The sequence below is a fragment of the Schistocerca gregaria genome, chromosome 7 (assembly GCF_023897955.1).
Source record: "Schistocerca gregaria isolate iqSchGreg1 chromosome 7, iqSchGreg1.2, whole genome shotgun sequence".
Classification (NCBI taxonomy): Eukaryota; Metazoa; Arthropoda; class Insecta; order Orthoptera; family Acrididae; genus Schistocerca; species Schistocerca gregaria.
The window spans coordinates 134,113,177-134,135,420 of NC_064926.1; the positions used below are offsets into that span (position 1 = coordinate 134,113,177).

The 22,244-nt window shown below is 42.9% G+C and overlaps 1 protein-coding gene across 1 annotated transcript in view; it reads right to left on the bottom strand.

Annotated features, from left to right (window-relative positions):
* LOC126281178 (tumor necrosis factor alpha-induced protein 8-like protein) overlaps window positions 1-22,244 on the bottom strand; it is an 860,942-nt gene that overhangs the window by 838,297 nt on the left and 401 nt on the right. The gene's annotated exons all lie outside the window — the stretch shown is intronic.

A 22,244-nucleotide genomic window follows, 5' to 3' on the forward strand; every position in this document is an offset into this window, starting at 1 on the left:
CACCCATGCCCAAGGGAAGACTCGAACCTCCGACGGGGAAAGCCGCACGAACCGTGGCAAGGCGCCGTAGACCGCCCGGCTACTCCGCGCGGCCCAGGCGAGGCGTAAAGCTTTGTGTCATGCAGCCATCAAGTGCACATTAGTGGGCCTTCGGCTCCGAAAGCCCATATCAATGATGTTTCATTGAATGGTTCGCACGCTGACACTTGTTGATGACCCAGCACTGAAATCTGCAGCAATTTGCGGAAGGGTTGTACTTCTATCTCGTTGGACGATTCTCTTCAGTTGTCGTTGGTTCCGTTCTTGCGGAATCTTTTTCCAGCCGTAGCGATGTCGGAGATTTGATGTTTTACCGGATTCCTGATATTCACGCTACACTTGTGAAATGGTCGTACGGGAAAATCCCCACTTCATCGCTGCCGCGGAGATGCTGTGTCCCATCACTCGTTCGCCGACTATGACACCACGTTCAAACTCACTTAAATCTTGATAACCTGCCATTGTAGCAGCAGTAACCGATCTAACAACTGCGCCAAACACTTGTTGTCTTATATAGGTGTTGTCGACTGCAGTGCCGTATTCTGCCTCTTTACGTACCTCTGTATTTAAATATGCATGTCTTTGACAGTTTCTTTGGCGCTTCAGTGTATATGTACGTTCAGATCTTCCTCACATTGTAAAGCATCAAGACGACGGAGGCGATGTTGCTGAAAGGCCTCGTGGGTCACTTGGACGGCGCGCCGGAAGTTGACCACCGTGATACGATGAGTGATGCATGTAAAGACGATGCCAAGGTGTCGGAAGCTCTGGCCACAGTCGATCATCCGGACACAATATCTGTCAGACCCAAATTTTCAAATTCCCGCTTGCCGCACCGAAATCATTAATAAAACTGATAAACTGCAGGTACGAATTTCCGACTAGAAACGGAGAAAAAAATGTCCCATGAACATGTGTCTGGAAATGGACGGTGAGTGTGCAAGAACAGTAAATCGTCCTTGAACACAGTGCAGAGCTGCATCTCATCCAAGTCACAACAGATGTTCAAAGAGGCCTCCATGGGATGCATTCACACATATCTTCCACACTGTTTACTTCACTGTCTTGAAAGTCTTTCCTTATAACTTTATCGGCAGGAATCGACGCATGCCCATGAACAGAAACAAATTCTTTTTCTTGCTCGTAAAACTCACGCGTCCTCCGTGGCAATTCCAAAGCCTGACTATTTAATGGCACTGCACGGCGCAACGGATTGTCGCTTGGTGAACGACATCGTTTTGGTGAGATTGTGTAACAAACAAAAACTGTAGTCGAGACGGTAATAAAACACAACAGCCGGCGTTCGCGCACTAACATACAATGTTTACATGGAAGCCGGCCCGTGTATAATACAAGCTCCAGGCAAGTGATACGCCAACATGGTGTAAGACAGAGGACGATAAAGTTTTAGAGCGTATCTCGAAAACTCTAGGACTCAGTGAAAGAACAGTTATAGGGAACTTAGACCACCACCACCGCCGCGGCTGGGCCTGTCAACACCGACACTGCACTGTTGACGACTGGAAACATGTTGCCTGGTCGGACGAGTTTCGTTTCAAATTTTATCGAGCGGACGGTCATGTACGGGTTTGGAGACAAACTCACGCATCCATGGATCCCGCATGTCAGCGGGGGACTGTGGTAGCGTGGACGCCAGAACCGTCTTTTGTTCGGCGCTGTTATTATTTCCTCACTTGTTTGTTAGTTATAGTACCAACTCTACGGCGCTTGGAGAGTTACCTTGAAGTGACATGTTTCAGCGGCCAGGTATAGGGTTCGTCTCAATATCCCAATATCCTGTAGAACCTGATCCTCCACAATATGGTGTACGCACAGTCCACCGCTTCCCTGTATGTTCCTCTATCTGAAAGGACCCATGATCTCGAGCGGTTACATCTACCTGTTTGTTTTGTTTTAGGGCGCAAAAACAACTGGGATCTTAAGCGCCGAAGTGAAAACTACACAACACGAAGACAGAGAGGAGTTAACAACCGACTATACGTCAATCGCAATTGACGTAAGAGAAGACGGCGAACACAAGTGGGAATGTAAACGGTTAAAAAATGGGTATTCCGTCACGAAGTGGCGGACAGTTAAAACTTGGGCGCAATGTGTACAAAGTGGTGGGGGAGCGCCACTTATCAAATGACGATGGCTAAAAAGGCAATGCCCAATAAGCAACCTACTTGAAAAGACTTCCTCCCAGCGGGAGGGCCGAGAGGAGGTCGTCCAAAGCCGCTGGGAGAGGCTTAATAATGCGGAGCTTATTCCCATGAAGGGAAGACCAGTGGCTAAGCCAAAGGGGCACCACCTCCTGACAGCCTCCTGACAGAAAGCAACGTTGGAGGGAATACAGGAACTAGTGGGCTGCGGTACGAGGACTGCAGCCTTGGCAGCAGCGTCAGCACCCTCGTTTCCTGGCAGACCGACGTGACCAGGAACCCACATAAACAACACAGTGGCTCCACCAAGAGCGAGCAAGTGACAGCTTTCCTTGACCCGGTCCACTAAAGGATGGGCGGTAGCGCACATAGACTTTGAAGGGCGCTGAGGAGCCTGAGCAGAGGATGCAATTGAAAAGTCTGTGTCGCTGGATGTACTCCGCGGCCTGATACAGCGCGAAGAGCTCGGCTGTAAATACTGAGCCGTGTGCCGGAACCCGGTATCGAAAGACGTGGGCGCCAATGACGAAGGCACGCCCGACACCATGGTCAGTCCGAGAGCCATCAGTGTACACAAAGCTACTATCACGAAGTGCCACGCGAAGGTCGTGAAACTGAAGATGATAGAGCCATGCTGGAGTAGTGTCCTTAGGAAGCGAATGAAGGCCAAGGTTAACACAGGCCGCTTCACGAAGCTAAGGTGGTGAAGGGTTCACGTCCACCGGGAAAGTTGCTGATAGTATGAAGTTAATTAAGCCGCCGGAGAAAGAAGCGAAAGCGGAACCCAGGAGATAACAGAAAAGAGGGACATGCCCGACACTGGCGATCGAAGGAATTATCAAAGAAGGAGGCATCTAAGGATTGCAACGCATGGCACACAAACGGCATACATACATGCTGAGGAGAAAGTCACGGCGGTAGGACAGTGGTAGTTGAGCAGCTTCAACGGACAGACTCTCAATCGGACTAGTGTAACAGGGGGCCAGTGGCCAAACGGATGCCACAATGGTGGATAGTATTGATATGGCGTAAGAGGGACGGACATGCAGACGTATAAACAAAGCACCCATAGTTTAGTTTCGAACGGACAAGGGACGGGTACAAACGGCGGAGAGTGGTTCTGTTAGCACCCCAAGAAGTACCATTGAGGAGCCGGCCGGGATGACCGAGCGGTTCTAGGCGCTACAGTCTGGAACCGCGCGACCGCTACGGTCGCAGGTTCAAATCCTGCCTCGGGCATGGATGTGTGTGATGTCCTTAGATTAGTTAGGTTTACATAGTTCTAAGTTCTAGGGGATTGATGACCTCAGCAGTTAAGTCCCATAGTGCTCAGAGCCATTTGAACCATTTTTTTTTTTTTTTTTTTACCACTGACGACACCTAGGACACTGAGGGACCGCGTACAGAGAGCTTCCAGGTAAGACACATGGGGGGACCAAGAGAGTTTCCTATCGAGCGTGAGCCCCAGGAATATCGTAGTTTCAACGAAGGGAAGAGCAACATGCCCAAGATGTAAAAAATGGTGGAAAAAACCAATTGCGCGGCCGGAAATTCATACAGACGCTTTTATCAGTAGGAAACGAAAGCCATTGTCGATGCTCCAGGTGTAAAGACGATCAAGACATCTCGATCTGCTTGCCCGTACACATCCCAGCTTGTTCTCAACAAGAATATTGGACCATTCTCGTCCTTAGAGTACGCTCCATCAATCACACAGCCTGCAACACTCAAGGAACAAACGGCACGAGGTCAGAGGAACTGTCATTCGTCAGCGTATCTACCATGGCAACCATGCATTTCCGAACACGTATTTGTAGGACCTTTCTTCCTGCATTTTCATTCAGGAATCCGTCACTGCAGACTGCCGGTTTTTATTAATGTTCTCCCTGTATACATGAGTGGTGTCTGTTAGGTTGGACATGTCAGACAGACCAGAAACCACTCAGATCTATAACGTAATTGAAATACACACCCAAGAACGCCGGGTACTCAGCTAATTCGTGACATAAATTTCAACTTGATACGTGTATCCGCTCCTGAGGAAAAGGATTTGTAACAGTCGGATAGACAGACGGACAGAAGGACAACAAAGTAATCCACACCGGCCGCGCTGCGAAAAACCATTTTTGAAAGCGAGGTTCGGCGCAGCGCTGGGCGACCGCGAGGCCCACGAGAAAGACAGGCCGCGGCGCGTACGTCACGAAGGTAGTCCTGCGCTCGCTCGCTCATTCAAATGAGCAGACAAACTAAGTTTCTACACGTGTTAACTCGTAACTAGGCGTGTCCGTACAAACGAAAACTGAATCTTCTACTGGAATCCGCTATTATGGAAGCTTACTGTTACTAATACTGTAATGATGGAAAGTCCATGGGCCTTCTTAGAATTTGTTACGGCTGTACTGGCGTACAATAAAATAAAATCATGCTAAAATTATTATCAGTTGCATAAGGCACCACTTCCAGCATGTGATGGTTACTGTTAAGTAGAAGAGACCAAATGCTATAAACAATACCGAGTATTGATCTTCAATTAAATATTGCTGTAGTACTGTTAATCAGTAAGACTTCATAACAGCAGATTCCAGTGTAAGATGCAATTCTCGTTAGTACTTAACACGCCCAGCTGCGAGTTAACAGGTTTAGAAACGCATTTTGTCTGCTGAGCTGAACGAGCGAGCGAGTTCAGGACTACCTTCGTGACGTACGCGCCGCGCCCTGTCCTTCTCCTGGGCCTCGGGGCGACCGTTGATGACGTCAAATGGCGCCGTTCTGCGTAACAACGAACAAGTTCTGCGCTGTATCGGTACATTCATGCGCGGCTCTGTTTGGACAGCGTTTCTTGTTCTCCATTGTTACTGAAGCGGGCGCGTGCATACCGGAGCACTGCCTGTGGCCGCGTCCGGTGTGGATGCGGCACGTAAGAGTTCCGTTTTTACCGACTGAGGTACGGAATGCTAAAACGGTGGCACAATTTACGCGAGCAGTGTTCTCAAAAAATGGTTCAAATGGCTCTGAGCACTATGGGACTTAACTTCTGAGGTCTTCAGTCCCCTTGAACTTAGAACTACTGAAACCCAACTAACCTAAGGACAGCATACACATCCATGTCCGAGGCAGGATTCGAACCTGCGACTGTAGGGGTCGTGCGGTTCCAGACCGTAACGTCTAGAACTGCTCGGCCACCCGGCCGGCGCAGTGTTCTCACATCAGCCCTTGACGGATTAGTTTACACTAACTGTTCCCCAAAATACCTGTTACTTCACCTGGTTCTGACTTCCGGTAAGTGATAGTAAAGATGATGAATTGAAGCCAAATATGATAACTTGATCCACATAAAGGAACCAGCTAAGGTAATAAGGTAAATACAAGCAAAAAAATCGATATGGAAAGGAGCGGATAATGACAAGCAATATTATGTAGTGGCAGAAAGTGTCAGTTATGTTACATCAGAATCATATTTTATTACATAGAATTTCACAAACGAGTTTTCGTCTGAAGCACTCCATTTGGAATAGATCGAGTGGTCACAATCGATCTCGGATGTCTGAAAAGAAAGGCGAGTTCGATAGTATTAGTTGTTCACCAGAGTGCTATTGCAAATACGTCGTAATTTTCGACATAATGCAGCAGAGAATTCAGCGAAAGATCGTTAAACATTAATTCTGTTACATTTCATGTCGCGTTTTTATTTAAACTCTGGTCACCGGTTACGATGCCCAGCTGACATGTGCCCGTGACAGGATACTACTACTACATCTGCATCTACATCTGCTGACCACCGTGGGGTGCATGGCAGAGGGTACGTCTCGTTGTACCAGTTACTAGATTTTCTTCTTATTCTATTCACGTATGCAGCGCGGGAAAACTCACTGAATGCCTCTGTGCGTGCAGTAATCATTCTAATATTATTCTCACGATCCCTATGTGAGCAATACGTATGGGGTTGTAGTACATCCCTTGAGAATCATTTAAAGCCACTTCTTGAAACCTTGTTAGTAGACTTTCTCGGGACAGTTTACGTCTTACTTCAAGAGTCTGTCAGTTCAGTTCCTTCAGTATCTCTGACACTCTCTCACGGATTAAACGAACCTGCAGTGCAGCCATGTCATCAGTTTCGGGTATTAAGTCAGTATAGCCGATACTGGTAAATAGAAAATAAACGAGAAGGTGACTTGGATTGAGTAAATGTCAGTGTGGAAAGCCTCCATTAGTATTGATTGTTCCACGGTAGCCGAGAAAATAGAAAATAAACAGTCCAGATAGCGATAGCACCGATCTTGAAGAGGTGGCGTTACTGTCGCTTTGGCAAATTGAGTTGTTCTTTCTGCATGTTTTGACATTTGTGTGGCACAGTAGAGAATATTTCTCCTCGTAGGTGCCAGCAAAACATAGGTGAAAAAATGTAAATGTCGTGTGACTAGGGCCTCTCGTCGGGCAGACCGTTCGCCTGTTGCAAGTCTTCGATCTGACGCCACTTCGGCGACTTGCGCGTCGATGGGGTGCATTCTCAGGAATGCTCAGTCTTTTTCTTAAACAGGTTACGCTGTGCTACTTTTGTGTTAGAGTGGCATTGTGGGCATAAACAACCCAAAGAGTAGGCCCAGACGTTTCTTTGCATGATAAAAATCTCGGCGATCCTGAGCTGTGAAGATAGTGCGAGGCTACATGACATCAAACTCGGCAATTTTATTGGAAATTTTCGTTGTTATCTTTATTAGATTCAAACATTCATTATAATCAGTTGTGGCCCATGGCACAGTTAGTAGATTTTTCACATTTTCTTTGTCAAAAGCTTTCTGATCGTCTGTAAAGGCAATAAATACATCTTTCAGCGTTAAATGCTTTATGTGGCTCTTGGTGGAGAAACAGAGAATTTAGTATTGAAACAAAATCTGCCTTTTGTAGGCTGTTAGAAAGCTTTTAGCAGCCAGTTGTCAATATACTACTGATAGTAGTAGTACAACACAGACTGCAACAAATTATCTTGGCAAAGATGCATTCTTTTACCGAAGCCTGACGCTTCTTGAGGTAAAATGGCGGCGTCAGCAAGTTTGTGTATCGTCCTACATGCATTTCAGAAACCAAATGACGTTTACGAGGTGGTCTGTCAAGTTCTGCAGTTGAGAAAATATTCACGCACTAGTTGAGGTTAACACATACGCTGTAGAATCGTGTTCTGAGAAGGACGTCAAGTTACATACACGCAAGTTTAAAGCAGGCAGTAGTTTTCGTAAGAACACTCAAATGAATAAAGACACTTGTTATCAACGACGAATAGCACGTTCTACTTGTAGCACTTTCATAACGAATATACTATCCGAAGAAAAACCAAAGCTGATCAAAACTGTTTAAAAACACATCATTAAGCTACGTCTGTTAATACTAGATTTATGAAACCCCCTAAAATGTACATAAATTACACTCCTGGATACCGGCGTGTCAGACCCACCATACTTGCTCCGGAGACTGCGAGAGGGCTGTACAAGCAATGATCACACGCACGGCACAGCGGACACACCAGGAACCGCGGTGTTGGCCGTCGAATGGCGATAGCTGCGCAGCATTTGTGCACCGCCGCCGTCAGTGTCAGACAGTTTGCCGTGGCATACGGAGCTCCATCGCAGTCTTTTTAACACTGGTAGCATGCCGCGACAGCGTGGACGTGAACCGTATGTGCAGTTGACGGACTTTGAGTGAGGGCGTATAGTGCGCATGCGGGAGGCCGGGTGGACGTACCGCCGAATTGCTCAACACGTGGGGCGTGAGGTCGCCACAGTACATCGATGTTGTCGCCAGTGGTCGGCGGAAGGTGCACGTGCCCGTCGACCTGGGACCGGACCGCAGCGACGCACGGATGCACGCCAAGACCGTAGGATCCTACGCAGTGCCATAGGGGACCGCACCGCCACTTCCCAGCAAATTAGGGACACTGTTGCTCCTGGGGTATCGGCGAGGACCATTCGCAAGCGTCTCCATGAAGCTGGGCTACGGTCCCGCACACCGTTAGGCCGTCTTCCGCTCACGCCCCAACATCGTGCAGCCCGCCTCCAGTGGTGTCGCGACAGGCGTGAATGGAGGGACGAATGGAGACGTGTCGTCTTCAGCGATGAGAGTCGCTTCTGCCTTGGTGCCAATGATGGTCGTATGCGTGTTTGGCGCCGTGGAGGTGAGCGCCACAATCAGGACTGCATACGACCGAGGCACACAGGGCCAACACCCGGCATCATGGTGTGGGGAGCGATCTCCTACACTGGCCGTACACCTCTGGTGATCGTCGAGGGGACACTGAATAGTGCACGGTACATCCAAACCGTCATCGAACCCATCGTTCTACCATTCCTAGACCGGCAAGGGAACTTGCCGTTCCAACAGGACAATGCACGTCCGCATGTATCCCGTGCCACCCAACGTGCTCTACAAGGTGTAACTCAACTACCCTGGCCAGCAAGATCTCCGGATCTGTCCCCCATTGAGCATGTTTGGGACTGGATGAAGCGTCGTCTCACGCGGTCTGCACGTCCAGCACGAACGCTGGTCCAACTGAGGCGCCAGGTGGAAATGGCATGGCAAGCCGTTCCACAGGACTACATCCAGCATCTCTACGATCGTCTCCATGGGAGAACAGCAGCCTGCATTGCTGCGAAAGGTGGATATACACTGTACTAGTACCGACATTGTGCATGCTCTGTTGCCTGTGTCTATGTGCCTGTGGTTCTGTCAGTGTGATCATGTGATGTATCTGACCCCAGGAATGTATCAGTAAAGTTTCCCCTTCCTGGGACAATGAATTCACGGTGTTCTTATTTCAATTTCCAGAAGTGTATTTAACCACTCCTAGTATTTCCGACAAGACAAACCGTAATTTAATTATTTAGGATTACATAAAGCATAAAATCGAAAAAACATAGGCTAAGATGTTTCTAGTCATTCTAGCATTGTGACAAGTTCTTTTTCTTGTATCTCCCATCTGCTGTGCCAGATATTACAGCCAGACACAAAACAAGCATTAACCATTTTGTCAGAACACTAGAGGTAACGTAGTTATATCAGTTTATCCCCATTTCTTACGATTGTTTTATCAGTAAATAAACTGCTGTTTACATGTAATGTGCGCTCTCCGCCAAATTGCTGTTCTGAAGTGACACCAATGATACTGTTTACGGTATTGCCAGTCTAGTAATGTATGTCTGCGCTTCGTATACAGTTATAGTGGAAGGGAGCCAATGAGTGGTGTGGCGTCCCACAGGCTTGCTTGGCTGCGTGGACGGCAAAAGTGCATGCCGGCCGGTCTACAGTCTTTCTCAAACGATTTTAAAGAAACTGCTCGGCAAGAAAATTGATTCTCGCGGATCTCATAGCTTTATGCGTCAGCTTCACGATGAACTGCTTCATTTCGCCAATCGTCATGGTTTTTCTGGTATTTCAAAACTAGATAAACTACTGCGAGAAAGTCGAATAGTTTGCAATGAAAAATAGAGGCTGCCATGAACTTTAGTTTGGTGCACGTTAGGTCATATGCTGCTGCGTAGCAAATGTAGTTAACGTATTGAACTATTCTTTAAATGTTGGATGTAACTCAGGATAAAATGGATTGTATATACCACTCTCTTTTCCACCCACACGCCAAAACAATAAAGCGAGAATGAAATACATAACACCCTGGTATCTGATAAATGGTTTGAGGTATCGAAACAAGATTTTTGGTAAATGATTCACGCAAAGAGGAGAGTAGGTTGCCACATGGTTACTGTGCGTAACTTGCTTATCTAGCGCAATAAAACCCAAGTATCTACAGATATTTTCAATGCAAAAATGTTATTTTTTACGGGTCATCAACAGCTGGTGAAACGTAATTTGTTACAGGTTCCTAGGAATCACAAGAAGTTATCGAGATATGACACTGACATTCTTAAATAGCATTCAAAACCATTGTAAGAACTGTGGAGTCAACTACCGAAGCGTTGTGGGATTGCCTCCAGTCACTCAACTGAGACTGCCTTCTGAAGATGATTTTCTAAATACTGTAAATGACGTACATAATATGCAGAACTTTCCAAATACAGTAAATGATGCTGACAGAAAACACATTTGTCTATAATGTCAGAAAATTCTGGTACATTGCTTTATAGTTACGAACATTTTCATTCAATCGTACTACAAGCAGTTGCATAGCCTCACAGAAATTTATTATAATCGACTTTGGGGGATATGGTAATGAAAGCGAAAGTGGTTGATCTTAGTCTTCAAGCGTATTTCCCTTGGTACAAGAAGAGGAGGTTAGCATACCGTAAGACTGTCCACTACCGAAGACATCAGTTGTATTGCCTTTTCTGTTCGCTGGAGATGAGGCGTACGCATTGGTGCAGCATTTTATCAAATATTACAGTCGATGTGTTTAAGATCCACGGAAAGAATATTTCAACAATTGCTTTTTTATACACGGTGATTAATTAAATGACCTTTTGAGATAATGAGCACTAAGTAGAGCATGTCTTTAAATCCTATAGAAACCTCCCTAGAATTACCTGGCGATACTGTGAAATGCGCATGTTCTTCCCAACACTGTCATTAGCCTACGAAAATCCCTGAGTGTTGATGAGCAAGATACAGTAGAAATCGATCTTTTATGCAGAGTACTTACCAAGCAGCAACGAAGATATCGAAACGAAAGCTAGACGACTGACAGTACGCAGAGGGCACATATTTTTGCTCTGTACTTAATAATTCAAATCTTATATCAGTCAAGCTACTGAAGGAAGATTTTTTAATTTTTTTTTTTTTTTTTTGGAGGAACGACCTACATTTAATGGCATTCTAATGCACTAGAAAAGCCGAGCCCATTGATACCCCACTTGTTAATGTTGGCGTTGACACTTTTTGCAAAAGTGTACCAGAAATGAGACAAAATTCAACGGCATAGTGTCCAGTTAGGTCTATAGTTCCACTTACAACAATCGTAGGTGATTCTCCATGTGTGTCTTATGAGTTATGGGCAAGAGAAAACATGTGTAATTTTGCAAGGGAAGCGCATGACCTTGTTTGCTCAGAACAGCACGAAAATATGCTTAGAAAATAGATCACGTGCCCAAAAGTATTGGTATGATCCAATCACTTCAAAAATCGCGCATCTTACCTCAAGAAATATTTGAAGGAGCACTCACTCAAGGTCTAAGACAAGAATTCTAGTAACAAAAAGAAACAAAATATCTATATTCAGAAAGCGAAGTCATTTTAAACAGTGGGAAATACAGCAATAAGTCATGGCACTAACATACACATAATATGCAAAAAACTGGTGATTTCTGAAACTGGGGAACAATCAAGAATGGGGTAATGGCCGCTATCGACAGGGGATCTCAAGTTGATTCCGTATTTCTAGATTTCCGGAAAGCTTTTGACACCGTTCCTCACAAGCGACTTCTAATCAAGCTGCGGAGCTATGGGGTATCGTCTCAGTTGTGCGACTGGATTCGTGATTTCCTGCCAGGAAGGTCGCAGTTCGTAGTAATAGACGGCAAATCATCGAGTAAAACTGAAGTGATATCAGGTGTTCCCCCAGGGAAGCGTCCTGGGACCTCTACTGTTCCTGATCTATATAAATGACCTGGGTGACAATCTGAGCAGTTCTCTTAGATTGTTCGCAGATGATGCTGTAATTTACCGTCTAGTAAGGTCGTCCGAAGACCAGTATCAGTTGCAAAGCGATTTAGAAAAGATTGCTGTATGGTGTGTCAGGTGGCAGTTGACGTTAAATAACGAAAAGTGTGAGGTGATCCACATGAGTTCCAAAAGAAATCTGTTGGAATTCGATTACTCGATAAATAGTACAATTCTCAAGGCTGTCAATTCAACTAAGTACCTGGGTGTTAAAATTACGAACAACGTCAGTTGGAAGGACCACATAGATAATATTGTGGGGAAGGCGAGCCAAAGGTTGCGTTTCATTGGTAGGACACTTAGAAGATGCAACAAGTCCACTAAAGAGACAGCTTGCACTACACTCGTTTGTCCTCTGTTAGAATATTGTTGCGCGGTGTGGGATCCTTACCAGGTGGGATTGACGGAGGACATCGCAAGGGTGCAAAAAAGGGCAGCTCGTTTTGTATTATCACGTAATGGGGGAGAGAGTGTGGCAGATATGATACACGAGTTGGGATGGAAGTAATTACAGCAAAGACGTTTTTCGTCGCGGCGAGACCTTTTTACGAAATTTCAGTCACCAACTTTATCTTCCGAATGCGAAAATATTTTGTTGAGCGCAACCTACATAGGTAGGAATGATCATCAAAATAAAATAAGAGAAATCAGAGCTCGAACAGAAAGGTTTAGGTGTTCGTTTTTCCCGCGCGCTGTTCGGGAGTGGAATAGTAGAGAGATAGTATGATTGTGGTTCGATGAACCCTCTGCCAAGCACTTAAATGTGAATTGCAGAGTAGTCATGTAGATGTAGATGTAGGGGTGCCGCAAGGTTCGGTCTTGGGTCCTCCGCTGTTCTTAATATATATTAATGACTTGGCATTCTATATTCACGAAGTTGCAAAGCTGGTACTTTTTGCCGATGATACAAGTATAGCTATCACATCCAACAGACAAGAATGACTGGTGAAATTGTAAACGATGTTTTTCATAAAATCATTAAGTGTTTCTCTGCAAATGGGCTCTCATTAAACTTTGACAAAACACAGTACATACAGTTTACCAGTAAATGGAATGACACCATTAATAAATATAGACTTCGATCAGAAATCGGTAGCTAAGGTACTCGTAGAATATTCAAAATTTCTAGGTGTATGAATTGATGAGGGGTTGAACTGGAAAAAACACACAGGGGATCTGCTGAAACGTTTGAGTTCAGCTACTTATGCTATAGGGTCAATGCAAATTTTGGCGATATACATCTCAGTAAATTAGCTTACCACGCCTATTTTTATTCTGTGCGTTCGTATGGCATCATATTCTGGGGTAACTCATCATTGAGTAAAAGAGTGTACATTGCACAAAAGCGTGTAATCAGAATAATTGCTGGAGCTCATCCTAGATCATCCTGCAGACATTTAAAGAGCTAGGGATCTTCACTGTAGCCTCACAATATATATATATTCACTTATGAAATTTGTTATTAACAATCCGAACGAATTCAAAAGGCTACAACACTAGGAGAAACGATGATCTTAACTACTGAAGGTTAAATCTAACTTTGGCTCAGAAGAGGGTAAATTATGTTACCACAAAAGTCTATGGTCACTTACGTAATGGCATCAAAAGTCTGACAGATAGCCATATAGCATTTGAAAGGAAATTAAAAGAATTTCTCATGGCAACTCCTTCTACTGATTAGATGAATTTTTGGATATAGTAAGTGGGTAATCTCCCCAACCCCCCCCCCCCCCCCCCAAAAAAAAATTAAAGTATTAAGTGTCATGGGAAAAAAATTTAAGTATTAAGTGTCATGTAATATTTTGTGTAATGTAATATCTTGCATAGACAACTTTTATAAACCTGACACGTTCCACATCATTACGAAGTGTCGTATTCATGATCTATGGAACAAGTACTACTCTAATCTAATCTACTACCTGTCCAAAACTATCTGGACACCCCTGTGTAATGCGGAATCGATCACTAGATGTCATGAGAGGTGGGCCCGACAGTACAGCAGGAGGCAGGAAGTTATCGTGTTGTGAGTAGAGAAGCAGTAACAGCAGAATGGCTCATTCAGGAGATCTCACTGACTTTCAGTGTGAACGAGTCACTGGACCTCACCAGAAGAACATACCTGTCAGGGATGTTTCAAGTCTTCTGAAGGTGCTCAAGTTTGCTATTGGTGCTGTGACTGTGGAACGGAAACACAAAGGAACAACCGCAGCCAAATCAAGACCAGGCAGGCCTCATGTTCTGACGGCCAGGAACTGTTGAGCATTACGGAAGGTGGTTGCAAGGAACCAATGGAATCAGTGGAAGCAAGCACACGTGAATTACACAAGTCCAGGAAGCGCAGTGATTGTGCGTGAGGTGTACAATGGTCGAGCAGCCCCTCATAAGCCACACGTTTCTGTAGTAAATCCTAAGCGACACTTGAGATGGTGTAAAGAGTGACGCCATTGGACAGTGGATGACTAGAAATGAGTTATTTGGAATGACTGATCACGCTATGTCCTGTGGCAATCCACTGGGAGGGTCTGGATTTGGCGAATTCGTGGAGAACGTTAACCTGCCTTCAACGTGTAGTGCACAAATGATGTACGGAGAAAGTGGTGTTCGAGTATGGGGAATTTTTTTCGTGGTTAGGGTGTGATCACCTCATTTCGCTTAAGAAAACGGTCAATGCCAAAGGATATGAACGCATTTTTACAGCATTACGTATCGTGCACTGTAGAGGAATGGTTCGGAGACGACGATTTTTAGTATCGGCATGACTATGCACCCTGTCACAAAGCAGCAGCCGTGAGGCAATATGTGTGCAATAACTGCTCAAATGAACTGGCCTTCTGTCCAACATTACTACCGTGTCTGGTTTCAGTTCTAGAGGAAGAATGGACTGATATTCCTCCACAGACGTTGACACGTTTTACTGAAAGTGTCTCCAACAGACTTCAACCCTCATAAATGCGAAGGGTGGCCATACACTCCATATTAATGTTCACTAATAGGCGTCCAAGGTACTTTCGCAGTCCTGAGACTGGTTTGATGCAGCTCTCCATGCTACCCTATCCTGTACAAGCTTCTTCGTCTCCCACTACTTACTGCAACCTACATCCTTACGAATCTGCTTAGTGTATTCATCTCTTGGTCTCCCTCTACGATTTTTACCCTCCACACTGCCCTCCAATGTTAAATTTGTGATCCCTTGATGCCTCAGAACATGTCCTACCAACCGATTCCATCTTCTTGTCAAGTTGTGCCACAAACTCCTCTTCTCCCGAATTCTATTCAATACCTCCTCATTAGTTATGTGATCTACCCATCTAATCTTCAGCATTCTTCTGCAGCACCACATTTCGAAAGCTTCTATTCTCTTCTTGTCCAAACTATATATCGTCCACTTTTCACTTCCATATATGGCTACACTCCAGACACACTTTCAGAAACGACTTCCTGACACTTAAATCTATACTCCATGTTAACAAATTTCTCTTCGTCAGAAACGCATTCCTTGCCATTCCCAGTCTACATTTTATATCTTCTCTACTTCGACCATCATCAGTTATTTTGCTCCCCAAATAGCAAAACTCCTTTACTACTTTAAGCGTCTCATTTCCTAATCTAATTTCCTCAGCATCACCCAACTGAATTCGACTACATTCCATTATCCTCGTTTTGCTTTTGTTGATGTTCATCTTACATCTTTGCTTTTGTTGATGTTCGTCTTATACCCTTTCTTTCAAAACACTGTCCATTCCGTTAAACTGCTCTTTCATTAGACAATGAATATGGCGGCGGAGCTCGACTTAGCAGTCTTTACACCAAAACAGGCGATTTTGGCACCACGTATCTGCATTTTAACGCATTTCTCGGAAACTTTTGTAAAAAGTTACAACGACGACATTAACGGGCGTCCTATCACTGTAATCATTTTTCAAATAGCTTTCGAATGCCGTTAAAACCATGTATCTTTACATTCAAAAATGCTTATTTGTTTCAATGTTTCGATTGACACAAAACTTAAAAGCATTAACAATGTGGCCTCCTGCTTACTATTATTTGACGAAAACCTCATTTCGATATCTTGAAGCGCTCACAAAATAAAAAGGATGTTACATCTTACGCTACTCACGCTATATATATCCGCCTAAAACATTCCGAGGCTAATTTTATTCCCGGCATATAAGCGACGTCAGCGCAGTGACTGCCGTGGCAGCTTGATATATATATATATATATATATATATATATATATATATATATATATATATATAAAAGAGCTGATGTGCTTTCCCTCTGTCAGTACTAAGTAGGCAGTATCAGGTAGTGGACGTGCGGCCGTAGTTTGTCGACGTTATTATATCACAAACTGCAGTGTAACAACATCTCTCATGCAACTGATCGATACGTTCTACAGAATGTTTTGAAGAAGAGACATACGTGTGCAAAGTTTGTCCCGCACATTCCCGAACAAAACCGACCAAACGTGAACTGGTGCCGCGACCTAACTGAAATGCAAAACGCAGATAATTTTTTTCTGGAAAATATCATCAGTGGTGTCAAGATTAGTTATCAATACGACCTATCACAAAACTATAAAGTGCACAAATTCACAAGAAGGGTGAACATTTTGACGACATAATCGACATTCAAGGTAGTGTGATCTGCGAATTGGACAACATCCCAAAGATGGTGATATGAACGTCCTGTCCAAGTATCCAAGTACCCAAGTGCGGGGACCATTAAAACCACCATCTTAACTTTCCTCTGGTTTTTTTTTAATTTATCCAGTCTCGAAACTTTTTGGACTGATGGGCTATGTATGTTATAATAAGAGATCTGAAATCTGCACTTAGAGGCACTGATTTTTGTAGACGATGTAGTCTCAGCACCAAATAATGAAGGCGATTTACAAAGATTTATACTTAAAAATATTTCAGACAAATACCGTACTCTCCGGAAATATCAAATGACAAAACCAAATGAATGGCCTTGTATGGCATATAAACCCATACCTAGGAAAATCTGTACAAATATAAAAAACGTAGACTGAAATCTCCATAGAACCATTGTTGTTCCAAGGACAGCACCAATAAAACTAATAGTGTGTACGACGTCCTTTTTCCTGCTACATGGATGTATCATTTTCCCGCCGAGCTTTGACACGTTGAAGGCGGAATTTCTTCTTGATCTTCCTCAGGCATAAATAATATTTGTCACAGACCACCGTCACGGTGGTTCATCCCAAAGATGTCCGTGGTATTAATGTCAGGGCTTTCAGTTAAACCAGTGCTGCAAATTAATCTGATTTTCTTCAGAGCAAAAATAAGTCGGTAGGGAAAAGATCCGAATGTAAACAATTGCGCAAGTATGGGGAATATTCTATTGTTTAAAATATTTTCATATAACGCGCAGCTGCGTTCCTTGTGCTGTCGGTCCGAGCTTATTTCATAGGACAAAAAACAGCCATTGACTAACGCACCACCGCCGCTGAATTTCAACATTGCCGGAAAAAACTCAGGAGGTTTGAACAAAAACGCCTTCAGTCATTATTATTTCGTGTTTCCTTAAATAATACGATGCATTTCTGACCCTGTGGGTCCATTTTCGGGTGCAAATCGTCTAGTACATCATTTACATATGTTCTTGAATGATGTGAAATGTATTTTACTATTATGAGAAACTCAAATATTAGGTTTCGTATTTCGTGCGGAAGTATGCGAGCTGTAGTGGAAAAACAATGAACAGCTTATTGAACAAACAAGAAAGAACATTTTTAATCTTTTAGGTGTGCCATACATTGATTTATTCATACATTTATGTTTTAGATAACTTGTGTGCAAATACACCACCTGAAAAAACAATGAATATAATCTTTAAAAACTTAGTAAACCACAAAAAGTTATCAGTTTCAGAACCATCAGAGGTCACCGACATTTTGCAATGTAACATAATTACTTTACCTTTAATGGGAAAGTTTACCAACTGAAAGCCGGCCGGTGTGGCCGAGCGGTTCTAGGCGCTTCAGTCTTGAACCACGCGGCTGCTACAGTCGTAGGTTCGAATCCTGCCTCGGGCATGAATATGTGTGATGTCCACAGATTAGTTAGGTTTAAGTTTTTCTAAGTTCTAGGGGCTGATGACCTCAGATGTTAAGTCCCATAGTGCTCAGAGCCATTTGAACCTTTTTTTTTTAACCAACTGAGAGAGAATCCTGCCATGGGCTGTACTATATCAAGTTTCTTGGCAGATATATTTCTCAATCATCTGGACAATAATTTCTTTTAAAAAAAAAGTAGATCCTAAAGTAAAATAGTATATTAATGGAAGTATATTGTTGATACTTTGCTACTATATGATGGCGCAAAAGAGGAGATTAAGGAATACTTGCAGCATTCAGTTCTTTCCATAAAAATATAAAATTCATAGTAGCATTGTGCACTCCTTTTTGTGCTAAAGACAACATTAATATGGAGTAACGATGTCATTTTTCCTTCTGGTATTGTAATTATGTACCACATTGATCCTCTTGAACTGCAGTGGATTATATACAACAAACTTCATGAGTGAATAAATATACTGTGAAGCAGTAGTCAGAATGCCCAACTCCTCAAACAAATGTCTACAAGATGATCGTGAGCACCACATATTATTCTCATAGCATGTTTTTGTGCAAGGAAAACTTTCTTCCTTAAAGATGAATTACCCCAGAACATTATTCCATATGGCATTACTGAATGAAAATATACCTACAAAATATCTCAGCTTACTGATTTATCTCCACCCAAGATTTGCAATGATTCTATGCACAAATGTGACTGAACTAAGTTGTTTTAGGAGTTCCAAATGTGTCTTTTCCAATTTAATTTCTCATCAATACTAGAATATCTCATCAGTATCGGAATTTTGAAGTTGCCATCCTATTTATTACTCCCTCACCATGTAATACCTCTAGATGTACAGAACTGAATTTGTCAAGTTATTTTAAATTTGATCGTGAGACCATTCACAGAAAATCAACCAATGACACTTTTAGGAACTGTGGTTACCATTTCTTCTGTTGCAGTATGTATGCTTGAATTGATTACAGTACTAGTTTCATCTGCAAAAAGAACTAACTCTCCTTGCAGTATACTAGACAGAAGATCATTTACATGTATGAGGAGCAGTAATGGACCTAAGATTGAATCTTGGGGAACCCCATATGTGAGTTCCCAGTCTCAAGTATGTCCCTGGACTGTATTGCTGTGATTACTAAGCACAACTTTTTCTTTTGGTTAGTTATGAAATTATCCATTGGTTGGCTAAACCATGAATCCCATAAAATGTTATTATATCTACGAGAATGCTGTGATTCACACAGTCACATGCCTTAGGGAGGGAGCAGAGAATACCAATTGGTGCTATTTTATTATTTAATGCTTGTGAGTGAACATGTAAGTGGCATTCTCAGTAGAGCAACCCTTCTGAAACACAAACTCTGGTTTGCTAAGAATAATATTGCCGCTAAGATGAGATACTATTCTAGAATACACCACAACAGACACTGCATCAGGCCATCCACTGCACAGAAACCTGCTGCCTTTAGATCCACGCTACACAGAGCACACTCATTTTTAATGAGCCTTAGGGCAACCTAGCCTAAATGGTCACAATAAAAAGTATTGCCACAAACAATGGCTACATAGCCAAAACAATTAACATCACAAAGAAATGCTAACCTTTTCATAACAAGCGATGTCACAATCGCATTCTCCGTTAATAATAAGTTAGAACACTTACTAGTCCACAACACGGAAACAGATAACCACAAATTCAACAGCAATGGAGTATATAAAGTACCATGCTGCAGTTGCCCTGATTTCTATATTGGGAATAGAGGTAGAAATTTCAAAACCGATTTCCAAGAAGACATAAATGCTTTCAGACTCATTCACTTTGAAAAATCGCTTATTGCTCGGTATGTGCTAGAACCCAAACATGTGATCAACAAGACAGAAAACAGTTCGATAGTAGCACACAATAAAGCTAATGGTAAGACCCTAAATCTAGCACACAATAAAGCTAATGGTAAGACCCTAAATCTAGCACACAATAAAGCTAATGGTAAGACCCTAATTCTAGCAGAATAATTGGAAATTTACCTCCACTAAATCAAAAAACCTGAGTTTATATTAAACGAAGAAGTAGATTTCGCTAGCACAGATATTTTACTAATTTTAAAGATTTATTTTAAGTTTATTCCTTGTGCATATCAACGTCTTAAAATTCAGATCTCTGACACTATATGATGAACTTCATCTCTGATCATATCAGGTTTCAATATTATCTGCAAAGTGTTTTTAAACAACTGTAAACAAATGTGCGCCTTGAGTGATGTGATGTGCGACGAAAGTAAGTGTAACCAACGTATGCTGACCTCAAAAGGTTAAAAATGTTCTTCCTTGTCTGTTCGGCAAGTTTTTCTCTATTTTACCATTGCTCCTGACATATTTCCGCACTTGATTCACGAAATACGAAACTTAACATCTAACTTTCTCATAACATGAAAATGCATTTCATATCACTCAAGAGCAAATGTGAATTATGTATTAGACGATTTGCACCTGAAGATGCCCTCAGGGTCAGAAATGCACCGTGTAATTTAATAAAATACGAAATAAATTGTGGCTGTAGGCGTTTTTATTCAAATTTCTTGTTTATTGCATACAGTCACGCTCACAGCTGCAAAATACAGAAAAATTGTATCAGGTTAATACTGTTCGATATACATCATCTGTCTTGACTCTTTACTGCAAAGAACCTTCCACATACCACTGACGGCGTTCTTTGTACTGTGGTATCCTAATCGTTCGTTCTTGTGGTCAGTGTTTCCTGGGCAGCAACGGCACCACAATACCTCGAACCCTCTCAACAAATCATTCCCTCAATGATATGTGTACCTGAGCTGCAACAGGTGTCCTCACTTGAAGATGGTAAGGACCTCTAGACTATAGAATTAGCGGTCCATATCAGCTGAGCGATGATTAGCTTTTGTGCTTCCCTTGTGTTTCCACAACATTAACAATGGACTTGCTCCGCGAGGCTTTTCGTGAACGACGTGCAATGTCTGCAGAAGAGCGCAACGCCAAAAGACTAGCGAAATGCCGGAATACCTACAGGTACTCGACAGTTGTTGCAAGGATTAGAGTTGACCCTAAACGTAAATAAATGCAAGGCACTACACATAAACAGGGAAAGAAAACCATTATTGTCCTATCGCATTAACGGCGAAAAATCGCTGGAAACTGGAACAACTTTCTAGACTGACTTAAACTGGAATGATGACCAGGAGAAGGTACTTGTAGGAAATCAGATGGAAATCTGAGATTCATCGGAAGATATTCGAAAGTGTAATTCACCCACGAAAGAAGTAGCTTATATATCACTCGTTCAATTGCTTCTTGAGTACTGATCATCAGTCTGAGACCCTTACCAGATTGACTTAAAAGAAGAAATAGAGGCGCGTTTCGTCACAGGCTCGTTTAGTAAGCGTGAGAACGTTACAGGGATGTTCGATCAACTCCAGGAGAAGCTGCTACAAGCGCAAGAGAAGCGTTGGTATCACGGGCAGTTTGCTGTTCAAATTCCGAGAGCGTACGTTGCAATGCGAATCGAAACATCCACAAGCGTCTCGCTAAGTCACTACAACGAGAAAAATCAGAGAAATTATATTCCATTCAGAGGATTACTGACTGTCGTTCTTCCGTCGTTCCGTTCCCGAACAGAACGGGGAAGGGAACAGATGATTATGTTACCAGAAGCACCCCGTGTTGCATCCCTTAAGGTGGTTTGCAGAGTAGAGTAGATGCAGACTTCGGCAAACGCAATTCTGTAAAATCTCCTCGTGACGCCTAAAATTGGGCCTCATTTGATTTTTGTCTGACGTCTCATACTGACAGAAAAATGCGCAATGAATTTTATTCAGGTGGTGTATGTTAGAGACGGGCTGTCGTCATTATCATTCACGCAGATTTTAAGATAATGAGTAGCTTCGTCACAGCAAAATGTAAAGTTTTGACAGTAAAATATAATTTTTTGAAAGCTAATGTTTTTCTTCTCGAAGTCCGCTGATAAATTTCCGCAGAAAATCAGATTAAAGCGAACGACTGCAATAAAAATTGGCATAGAAAACTGATTTACTTAATGTAAGCGGTAGAACCTACCCATGAAGAATGTTTGATACAATAAAAATACGTTACATCCTCTAACGTATGAAGTTGGCGGTCTTCTACAGGAAACAGAAGTTTCCCTGGTAAGTAGTCATATCATTTGTTGACCAGAACCACCGCGCTAAATGCTTTACTTATATTCTTGCTACTATAAATCCTTGAAATAACAACATGTATATACCATAGAGTAC